Source organism: Lissotriton vulgaris, unplaced genomic scaffold (assembly GCF_964263255.1).
Source record: "Lissotriton vulgaris unplaced genomic scaffold, aLisVul1.2 SCAFFOLD_184, whole genome shotgun sequence".
In the NCBI taxonomy this organism is placed as follows: Eukaryota; Metazoa; Chordata; class Amphibia; order Caudata; family Salamandridae; genus Lissotriton; species Lissotriton vulgaris.
Genome location: NW_028248598.1, coordinates 404,538 through 417,600, shown reverse-complemented (window position 1 = coordinate 417,600; position 13,063 = coordinate 404,538).

Below are 13,063 nucleotides of genomic sequence, written 5' to 3'. Positions count from 1 at the left end.
CCCATTTCAGGCACAGAAATAACTTTAAACACACTTATTTTCGTTGACAAAGTCATAATTCACATCCAACAGTCATTTAGAGTCAAAAGATTAAATGTTAAAATTTCATCATTATAGACCATTTTGGGAACGTTCGACAGGTCCGGAGTCATCGTTTTTCATCCAAAAATTGATTTTTTGGACTGTACCAAAAATGATTCAAAATGTCAATTGGATCGTGCCTCATGTTGAATAACCACTTTTTAAACCCTCACAGTGACCAAAATTGCCAATTTTACGGAGTTTTGCTTACTTAAAAGCTTCAATTTTGACCCATTTCAGGCACAGAAATAACTTTAAACACACTTATTTTCGTTGATAAAGTCATAATTCGCATCCAACAGTCATTTAGAGTCAAAAGATTAAATGTTAAAATTTCATCATTATAGACCATTTTGGGAACGTTCGACAGGTCCGGAGTCATCGTTTTTCATCCGAAAATTGATTTTTTGGACTGTACCAAAAATGATTCAAAATGTCAATTGGATCGTGTCTCATGTTGAATAACCACTTTTTAAACCCTCACAGTGACCAAAATTGCCATTTTTACAGAGTTTTGATTACTCAAAAGCTTCAATTTTGACCCCTTTGAGGCACAGAAATGACTTTAAACACACTTATTTTAGTTGACAAAGTCATAATTCACATCCAACAGTCATTTAGAGTCAAAAGATTAAATGTTAAAATTTCATCATTATAGACCATTTTGGGAACGTTCGACAGGTCCGGAGTCATCGTTTTTCATCCAAAAATTGATTTTTTGGACTGTACCAAAAATGATTCAAAATGTCAATTGGATCGTGCCTCATGTTAAATAACCACTTTTTAAACCCTCAAAATGACCAAAATTGCCATTTTTACAGAGTTTTGCTTACTCAAAAGCTTCAATTTTGACCCGTTTCAGGCACAGAAATGACTTTAAACACACTTATTTTAGTTGACAAAGTCATAATTCACATCCAACAGTCATTTAAAGTCAAAAGATTAAATGTTAAAATTTCATCCATATTGACCATTTTGGGATCGTTCGACATGTCCGGAGTCATCGTTTTTCATCCGAAAATTGATTTTTTGGACTGTACCAAAAATGATTCAAAATGTCAATTGGATCACGCCTAATGTTGAATAACCACTTTTTAAACCCTCACAGTGACCAAAATTGCCATTTTTACAGAGTTTTGATTACTCAAAAGCTTCAATTTTGACCCCTTTGAGGCACGGAAATGACTTTAAACACACTTATTTTAGTTGACAAAGTCATATTTCACATCCAACAGTCATTTAGAGTCAAAACATTTAATGTTAAAATTTCATCATTATAGACCATTTTGGGAACGTTCGACAGGTCCGGAGTCATCGTTTTTCATCCGAAAATTGATTTTTTGGACTGTACCAAAAATGATTCAAAATGTCAATTGGATCGTGCCTCATGTTGAATAACCACTTTTTAAACCCTCAGAGTGACCAAAATTGCAATTTTTACGGAGTTTTGATTACTCAAAAGCTTCAATTTTGACCCCTTTGAGGCACAGAAATGACTTAAAACACACTTATTTTAGTTGACAAAGTCATAATTCACATCCAACAGTCATTTAGAGTCAAAAGATTAAATGTTAAAATTTCATCCATATTGACCATTTTGGGATCGTTCGACATGTCCGGAGTCATCGTTTTTCATCCGAAAATTGATTTTTTGGACTGTACCAAAAATGATTCAAAATGTCAATTGGATCGTGCCTCATGTTGAATAGCCACTTTTTAAACCCTCACAGTGACCAAAATTGCCATTTTTACAGAGTTATGATTACTCAAAAGCTTCAATTTTGACCCCTTTGAGGCACAGAAATGACTTAAAACACACTTATTTTAGTTGACAAAGTCATAATTCACATCCAACAGTCATTTAGAGTCAAAAGATTAAATGTTAAAATTTCATCATTATAGACCATTTTGGGAACGTTCAACAGGTCCGGAGTCATCGTTTTTCATCCGGAAATTGATTTTTTGGACTGTACCAAAAAGTGATTCAAAATGTCAATTGGATCGTGCCTCATGTTGAATAACCACTTTTTAAACCCTCACAGTGACCAAAATTTGCCATTTTTACAGAGTTTTGATTACTCAAAAGCTGCAATTTTGACCCCATTGAGGCACAGAAATGACTTTAAACACACTTATTTTAGTTGACAAAGTCATAATTCACATCCAACAGTCATTTAGAGTCAAAAGATTAAATGTTAAAATTTCATCATGATAGACCATTTTGTGAACGTTCGACAGGTCCGGAGTCATCGTTTTTTATCCGAAAATTGATTTTTTGGACTGTACCAAAAATGATTCAAAATGTCAATTGGATCGTGCCTCATGTTGAATAGCCACTTTTTAAACCCTCACAGTGACCAAAATTGCCATTTTTACACAGTTATTATTACTCAAAAGCTTCAATTTTGACCCCTTTGAGGCACAGAAATGACTTTAAACACACTTATTTTAGTTGACAAAGTCGTAATTCACATCCACCAGTCATTTACAGTCAAAAGATTAAATGTTAAAATTTCATCCATATTGACCATTTTGGGATCGTTCGACATGTCCGGAGTCATCGTTTTTCATCCGAAAATTGATTTTTTGGACTGTACCAAAAATGATTCAAAATGTCAATTGGATTGTGCCTCATGTTGAATAACCACTTTTTAAACCCTCAGAGTGACCAAAATTGCCATTTTTACAGAGTTTTGCTTACTCAAAAGCTTCAATGTTGACCCATTTCAGGCACAGAAATGACTTTAAACACACTTATTTTAGTTGACAAAGTCATAATTCACATCCAACAGTCATTTACAGTCAAAAGATTAAATGTTAAAATTTCATCCATATTGACCATTTTGGGATCGTTCGACGTGTCCGGAGTCATCGTTTTTCATCCGAAAATTGATTTTTTGGACTGTACCAAAAATGATACAAAATGTCAATTGGATTGTTCCTCATGTTGAATAACCACTTTTTAAACCCTCAGAGTGACCAAAATTGCCATTTTTACAGAGTTTTGCTTATTCAAAAGCCTCAATTTTGACCCGTTTCAGGGACAGAAATGGCTTTAAACACACTTATTTTAGTTGACAAAGTCATAATTCACATCCAACAGTCATTTAGAGTCAAAAGATTAAATGTTAAAATTTCATCATTATAGACCATTTTGGGAACGTTCAACAGGTCCGGAGTCATCGTTTTTCATCAAGAAATTGATTTTTTGGACTGTACCAAAAATGATTCAAAATGTCAATTGGATCATGCCTCATGTTGAATAACCACTTTTTAAACCCTCACAGTGACCAAAATTTGCCATTTTTACAGGGTTTTGATTACTCAAAAGCTGCAATTTTGACCCCATTGAGGCACAGAAATGACTTTAAACACACTTATTTTAGTTGGCAAAGTCATAATTCACATCCAACAGTCATTTAGAGTCAAAAGATTAAATGTTAAAATTTCATCATTATAGACCATTTTGTGAATGTTCGACAGGTCCGGAGTCATCGTTTTTCATCCGAAAATTGATTTTTTGGACTGTACCAAAAATGATTCAAAATGTCAATTGGATCGTGCCTCATGTTGAATAACCACTTTTTAAACCCTCAGAGTGACCAAAATTGCCATTTTTACAGAGTTTTGCTTACTCAAAAGCTTCAATTTTGACCCGTTTCAGGCACAGAAATGACTTTAAACACACTTATTTTAGTTGACAAAGTCATAATTCACATCCAACAGTCATTTACAGTCAAAAGATTAAATGTTAAAATTTCATCCATATTGACCATTTTGGGATCGTTGGACGTGTCCGGAGTCATCGTTTTTCATACGAAAATTGATTTTTTTGGACTGTACCAAAAATGATTCAAAATGTCAATTGGATTGTGCCTCATGTTGAAAAACCACTTTTTAAACCCTCAGAGTGACCAAAATTGCCATTTTTACAGAGTTTTGCTTATTCAAAAGCCTCAATTTTGACCCGTTTCAGGGACAGAAATGGCTTTAAACACACTTATTTTAGTTGACAAAGTCATAATTCACATCCAACAGTCATTTTAAGTCAAAAGATTAAATGTTAAAATTTCATCCATATTGACCATTTTGGGATCGTTCGACATGTCCGGAGTCATCGTTTTTCATCCGAAAATTGATTTTTTGGACTGTACCAAAAATGATTCAAAATGTCAATTGGATCGTGCCTCATGTTGAATAACCACTTTTTAAACCCTCAGAGTGACCAAAATTTGCCATTTTTACAGAGTTTTGATTACTCAAAAGCTGCAATTTTGACCCATTTCAGGCACAGAAATGACTTTAAACACACTTATTTTAGTTGACAAAGTCATATTTCACATCCAACAGTCATTTAGAGTCAAAACATTTAATGTTAAAATTTCATCATTATAGACCATTTTGGGAACGTTCGACAGGTCCGGAGTCATCGTTTTTCATCCGAAAATTGATTTTTTGGACTGTACCAAAAATGATTCAAAATGTCAATTGGATCGTGCCTCATGTTGAATAACCACTTTTTAAACCCTCAGAGTGACCAAAATTGCCAATTTTACCGAGTTTTGCTTACTTAAAAGCTTCAATTTTGACCCATTTCAGGCACAGAAATAACTTTAAACACACTTATTTTCGTTGACAAAGTCATACTTCACATCCAACAGTCATTTCGAGTCAAAAGATTAAATGTTAACATTTCATCATTATAGACCATTTTGGGAACGTTCGACAGGTCCGGAGTCATCGTTTTTCATCCGAAAATTGATTTTTTGGACTGTACCAAAAATGATTCAAAATGTCAATTGGATCGTGCCTCATGTTGAATAACCACTTTTTAAACCCTCAGAGTGACCAAAATTGCCATTTTTACAGGGTTTTGCTTACTCAAAAGCTTCAATTTTGACCCGTTTCAGGCACAGAAATGACTTTAAACACACTTATTGTAGTTGACAGAGTCATAATTCACATCCAACAGTCATTTACAGTCAAAAGATTAAATGTTAAAATTTCATCCATATTGACCATTTTGGGATCGTTCGATATGTCCGGAGTCATCGTTTTTCATCCGAAAATTGATTTTTTGGACTGTACCAAAAATGATTCAAAATGTCAATTGGATCGTGCCTCATGTTGAATAACCACTTTTTAAACCCTCACAGTGACCAAAATTGCAATTTTTACGGAGTTTTGATTACTCAAAAGCTTCAATTTTGACCCCTTTGAGGCACAGAAATGACTTAAAACACACTTATTTTAGTTGACAAAGTCATAATTCACATCCAACAGTCATTTAGAGTCAAAAGATTAAATGTTAAAATTTCATCCATATTGACCATTTTGGGATCGTTCGACATGTCCGGAGTCATCGTTTTTCATCCGAAAATTGATTTTTTGGACTGTACCAAAAATGATTCAAAATGTCAATTGGATCGTGCCTCATGTTGAATAGCCACTTTTTAAACCCTCACAGTGACCAAAATTGCCATTTTTACAGAGTTATGATTACTCAAAAGCTTCAATTTTGACCCCTTTGAGGCACAGAAATGACTTAAAACACACTTATTTTAGTTGACAAAGTCATAATTCACATCCAACAGTCATTTAGAGTCAAAAGATTAAATGTTAAAATTTCATCATTATAGACCATTTTGGGAACGTTCAACAGGTCCGGAGTCATCGTTTTTCATCCAGAAATTGATTTTTTGGACTGTACCAAAAATGATTCAAAATGTCAATTGGATCGTGCCTCATGTTGAATAACCACTTTTTAAACCCTCACAGTGACCAAAATTTGCCATTTTTACAGAGTTTTGATTACTCAAAAGCTGCAATTTTGACCCCATTGAGGCACAGAAATGACTTTAAACACACTTATTTTAGTTGACAAAGTCATAATTCACATCCAACAGTCATTTAGAGTCAAAAGATTAAATGTTAAAATTTCATCATGATAGACCATTTTGTGAACGTTCGACAGGTCCGGAGTCATCGTTTTTTTATCCGAAAATTGATTTTTTGGACTGTACCAAAAATGATTCAAAATGTCAATTGGATCGTGCCTCATGTTGAATAGCCACTTTTTAAACCCTCACAGTGACCAAAATTGCCATTTTTACACAGTTATTATTACTCAAAAGCTTCAATTTTGACCCCTTTGAGGCACAGAAATGACTTTAAACACACTTATTTTAGTTGACAAAGTCGTAATTCACATCCACCAGTCATTTACAGTCAAAAGATTAAATGTTAAAATTTCATCCATATTGACCATTTTGGGATCGTTCGACATGTCCGGAGTCATCGTTTTTCATCCGAAAATTGATTTTTTGGACTGTACCAAAAATGATTCAAAATGTCAATTGGATTGTGCCTCATGTTGAATAACCACTTTTTAAACCCTCAGAGTGACCAAAATTGCCATTTTTAGAGAGTGTTGCTTATTCAAAAGCCTCAATTTTGACCCGTTTCAGGGACAGAAATGGCTTTAAACACACTTATTTTAGTTGACAAAGTCATAATTCACATCCAACAGTCATTTAGAGTCAAAAGATTAAATGTTAAAATTTCATCATTATAGACCATTTTGGGAACGTTCAACAGGTCCGGAGTCATCGTTTTTCATCCGGAAATTGATTTTTTGGACTGTACCAAAAATGATTCAAAATGTCAATTGGATCGTGCCTCATGTTGAATAACCACTTTTTAAACCCTCACAGTAACCAAAATTTGCCATTTTTACAGAGTTTTGATTACTCAAAAGCTGCAATTTTGTACCCCATTGAGGCACAGAAATGACTTTAAACACACTTATTTTAGTTGACAAAGTCATATTTCACATCCAACAGTCATTTAGAGTCAAAAGATTAAATGTTAAAATTTCATCCATATTGACCATTTTGGGATCGTTCGACATGTCCGGAGTCATCGTTTTTCATCCGAAAATTGATTTTTTGGACTGTACCAAAAATGATTCAAAATGTCAATTGGATAGTGCCTCATGTTGAATAACCACTTTTTAAACCCTCAGAGTGACCAAAATTGCCATTTTTACAGAGTTTTGCTTACTCAAAAGCTTCAATGTTGACCCATTTCAGGCACAGAAATGACTTTAAACACACTTATTTTAGTTGACAAAGTCATAATTCACATCCAACAGTCATTTACAGTCAAAAGATTAAATGTTAAAATTTCATCCATATTGACCATTTTGGGATCGTTCGACGTGTCCGGAGTCATCGTTTTTCATCCGAAAATTGATTTTTTGGACTGTACCAAAAATGATTCAAAATGTCAATTGGATTGTTCCTCATGTTGAATAACCACTTTTTAAACCCTCAGAGTGACCAAAATTGCCATTTTTACAGAGTTTTGCTTATTCAAAGCCTCAATTTTGACCCGTTTCAGGGACAGAAATGGCTTTAAACACACTTATTTTAGTTGACAAAGTCATAATTCACATCCAACAGTCATTTAGAGTCAAAAGATTAAATGTTAAAATTTCATCATTATAGACCATTTTGGGAACGTTCAACAGGTCCGGAGTCATCGTTTTTCATCAGGAAATTGATTTTTTGGACTGTACCAAAAATGATTCAAAATGTCAATTGGATCATGCCTCATGTTGAATAACCACTTTTTAAACCCTCACAGTGACCAAAATTTGCCATTTTTACAGGGTTTTGATTACTCAAAAGCTGCAATTTTGACCCCATTGAGGCACAGAAATGACTTTAAACACACTTATTTTAGTTGGCAAAGTCATAATTCACATCCAACAGTCATTTAGAGTCAAAAGATTAAATGTTAAAATTTCATCATTATAGACCATTTTGTGAATGTTCGACAGGTCCGGAGTCATCGTTTTTCATCCGAAAATTGATTTTTTGGACTGTACCAAAAATGATTCAAAATGTCAATTGGATCGTGCCTCATGTTGAATAACCACTTTTTAAACCCTCAGAGTGACCAAAATTGCCATTTTTACAGAGTTTTGCTTACTCAAAAGCTTCAATTTTGACCCGTTTCAGGCACAGAAATGACTTTAAACACACTTATTTTAGTTGACAAAGTCATAATTCACATCCAACAGTCATTTACAGTCAAAAGATTAAACGTTAAAATTTCATCCATATTGACCATTTTGGGATCGTTGGACGTGTCCGGAGTCATCGTTTTTCATACGAAAATTGATTTTTTTGGACTGTACCAAAAATGATTCAAAATGTCAATTGGATTGTGCCTCATGTTGAATAACCACTTTTTAAACCCTCAGAGTGACCAAAATTGCCATTTTTACAGAGTTTTGCTTATTCAAAAGCCTCAATTTTGACCCGTTTCAGGGACAGAAATGGCTTTAAACACACTTATTTTAGTTGACAAAGTCATAATTCACATCCAACAGTCATTTAAAGTCAAAAGATTAAATGTTAAAATTTCATCCATATTGACCATTTTGGGATCGTTCGACATGTCCGGAGTCATCGTTTTTCATCCGAAAATTGATTTTTTGGACTGTACCAAAAATGATTCAAAATGTCAATTGGATCGTGCCTCATGTTGAATAACCACTTTTTAAACCCTCAGAGTGACCAAAATTTGCCATTTTTACAGAGTTTTGATTACTCAAAAGCTGCAATTTTGACCCCTTTGAGGCACAGAAATGACTTAAAACACACTTATTTTAGTTGACAAAGTCATAATTCACATCCAACAGTCATTTAGAGTCAAAAGATTAAATGTTAAAATTTCATCATTATAGACCATTTTGGGAACGTTCAACAGGTCCGGAGTCATCGTTTTTCATCCGGAAATTGATTTTTTGGACTGTACCAAAAATGATTCAAAATGTCAATTGGATCGTGCCTCATGTTGAATAACCACTTTTTAAACCCTCACAGTGACCAAAATTTGCCATTTTTACAGAGTTTTGATTACTCAAAAGCTGCAATTTTGACCCCATTGAGGCACAGAAATGACTTTAAACACACTTATTTTAGTTGACAAAGTCATAATTCACATCCAACAGTCATTTAGAGTCAAAAGATTAAATGTTAAAATTTCATCCATATTGACCATTTTGGGATCGTTCGACATGTCCGGAGTCATCGTTTTTTATCCGAAAATTGATTTTTTGGACTGTACCAAAAATGATTCAAAATGTCAATTGGATCGTGCCTCATGTTGAATAACCACTTTTTAAACCCTCACAGTGACCAAAATTGCCAATTTTACAGAGTTTTGCTTACTCAAAAGCATCAATTTTGACCCATTTCAGGCACAGAAATGACTTTAAACACACTTATTTTAGTTGACAAAGTCAAAATTCACATCCAACAGTCATTGAGAGTCAAAAGGTTAAATGTTAAAATTTCATCCATATTGACCATTTTGGGATCGTTCGACATGTCCGGAGTCATCGTTTTTCATCCGAAAATTGATTTTTTGGACTGTACCAAAAATGATTCAAAATGTCAATTGGATCGTGCCTCATGTTGAATAACCACTTTTTAAACCCTCAGAGTGATCAAAATTGCCATTTTTACAGAGTTTTGCTTACTCAAAGCTTCAATTTTGACCCGTTTCAGGCACAGAAATGACTTTAAAAAATACTTATTTTAGTTGACAAAGTCATAATTCACATCCAACAGTCATTTAGAGTCAAAAGATTAAATGTTAAAATTTCATCCATATTGACCATTTTGGGATCGTTCGACATGTCATCGTTTTTCATCCGAAAATTGATTTTTTGGACTGTACCAAAAATGATTCAAAATGTCAATTGGATCGTGCCTCATGTTGAATAACCACTTTTTAAACCCTCAGAGTGACCAAAATTTGCCATTTTTACAGAGTTTTGAATACTCAAAAGCTGCAATTTTGACCCCTTTGAGGCACAGAAATGACTTTAAACACACTTATTTTAGTTGACAAAGTCGTAATTCACATCCACCAGTCATTTACAGTCAAAAGATTAAATGTTAAAATTTCATCCATATTGACCATTTTGGGATCGTTCGACATATCCGGAGTCATCGTTTTTCATCCGAAAATTGATTTTTGGACTGTACCAAAAATGATTCAAAATGTCAATTGGATTGTGCCTCATGTTGAATAACCACTTTTTAATCCCTCAGAGTGACCAAAATTGCCATTTTTACAGAGTTTTGCATACTCAAAAGCTTCAATTTTGACCCATTTCAGGCACAGAAACGACTTTGAACACACTTATTTTAGTTGACAAAGTCATAATTCACATCCAACAGTCATTTAGAGTCAAAAGATTAAATGTTAAAATTTCATTCATATTGACCATTTTGGGATCGTTCGACATGTCCGGAGTCATCGTTTTTCATCTGAAAATGGATTTTTTGGACTGTACCAAAAATGATTCAAAATGTCAATTGGATCGTGCCTCATGTTGAATAACCACTTTTTAAACCCTCAGAGTGACCAAAATTGCCATTTTTACAGAGTTTTGCTTACTCAAAAGCTTCAATGTTGACCCTTTTCAGGCACAGAAATGACTTTAAACCCACTTATTTTAGTTGACAAAGTCATAATTCACATCCAACAGTCATTTACAGTCAAAAGATTAAATGTTAAAATTTCATCCATATTGACCATTTTGGGATCGTTCGACGTGTCCGGAGTCATCGTTTTTCATCCGAAAATTGATTTTTTGGACTGTACCAAAAATGATTCAAAATGTCAATTGGATTGTGCCTCGTGTTGAATAACCACTTTTTAAACCCTCAGAGTGACCAAAATTGCCATTTTTACAGAGTTTTGCTTATTCAAAAGCCTCAATTTTGACCCGTTTCAGGGACAGAAATGGCTTTAAACACACTTATTTTAGTTGACAAAGTCATAATTCACATCCAACAGTCATTTAGAGTCAAAAGATTAAATGTTAAAATTTCATCATTATAGACCATTTTGTGAATGTTCGACAGGTCCGGAGTCATCGTTTTTCATCCGAAAATTGATTTTTTGGACTGTACCAAAAATGATTCAAAATGTCAATTGGATCGTGCCTCATGTTGAATAACCACTTTTTAAACCCTCAGAGTGACCAAAATTGCTATTTTTACAGAGTTTTGCTCATTCAAAAGCTTCACTTTTGACCCGTTTCAGGCACAGAAATGACTTTAAACACACTTATTTTAGTTGAAAAAGTCATAATACACACCCAACAGTCATTTACAGTCAAAAGATTAAATGTTAAAATTTCATCCATATTGACCATTTTGGGATCGTTCGACATGTCCCGAGTCATCGTTTTTCATCCGAATATTGATTTTTTGGACTGTACCAAAAATGATTCAAAATGTCAATTGGGTCGTGCCTCATGTTGAATAACCACTTTTTAAACCCTCAGAGTGACCAAAATTTGCCATTTTTACAGAGTTTTGATTACTCAAAAGCTGCAATTTTGACCCATTTCAGGCACAGAAATGACTTTAAACACACTTATTTTAGTTGACAAAGTCATAATTCACATCCAACAGTCATTTAGAGTCAAAAGATTAAATGTTAAAATTTCATCCATATTGACCATTTTGGGATCGTTCGACATGTCCGGAGTCATCGTTTTTCATCCGAAAATTGATTTTTTGGACTGTACCAAAAATGATTCAAAATGTCAATTGGATCGTGCCTCATGTTGAATAGCCACTTTTTAAACCCTCACAGTGACCAAAATTGCCATTTTTACAGAGTGATGATTACTCAAAAGCTTCAATTTTGACCCCTTTGAGGCACAGAAATGACTTAAAACAAACTTATTTTAGTTGACAAAGTCATAATTCACATCCAACAGTCATTTAGAGTCAAAAGATTAAATGTTAAAATTTCATCATTATAGACCATTTTGGGAACGTTCAACAGGTCCGGAGTCATCGTTTTTCATCCGGAAATTGATTTTTTGGACTGTACCAAAAATGATTCAAAATTTCAATTGGATCGTGCCTCATGTTGAATAACCACTTTTTAAACCCTCACAGTGACCAAAATTTGCCATTTTTACAGAATTTTGATTACTCAAAAGCTGCAATTTTGACCCCATTGAGGCACAGAAATGACTTTAAACACACTTATTTTAGTTGACAAAGTCATAATTCACATCCAACAGTCATTTAGAGTCAAAAGATTAAATGTTAAAATTTCATCATGATAGACCATTTTGTGAACGTTCGACGAGTCATCGTTTTTCATCCGAAAATTGATTTTTTGGACTGTACCAAAAATCATTCAAAATGTTAATTGGATCGTGCCTCATGTCGAATAACCACTTTTTAAACCCTCACAGTGACCAAAATTGCCAATTTTACAGAGTTTTGCTTACTCAAAAGCTTCAACTTTGACCAATTTCAGGGACAGAAATGACTTTAAACACACTTATTTTAGTTGACAAGGTCATAATTCACATCCAACAGTCATTTAGAGTCAAAAGATTAAATGTTAACATTTTATCCATATTGACCATTTTGGGATCGTTCGACATGTCCGGAGTCATCGTTTTTCATCCGAAAATTGATTTTTTGGACTGTACCAAAAATTATTCAAAATGTCAATTGGATCGTGCCTCATGTTGAATAACCACTTTTTAAACCCTCAGAGTGACCAAAATTGCCATTTTTACAGAGTTTTGCTTACTCAAAAGCTTCAAAGTTGACCCGTTTCAGGCACAGAAATGACTTTAAACACACTTATTTTAGTTGACAAAGTCATAATTCACATCCAACAGTCATTTACAGTCAAAAGATTAAATGTTAAAATTTCATCCATATTGACCATTTTGGGATCGTTGGACGTGTCCGGAGTCATCGTTTTTCATCCGAAAATTGATTTTTTGGACTGTACCAAAAATGATTCAAAATGTCAATTGGATCGTGCCTCATGTTGAATAACCACTTTTTAAACCCACACAGTGACCAAAATTTGCCATTTTTACAGAGTTTTGAATACTCAAAAGCTGCAATTTTGA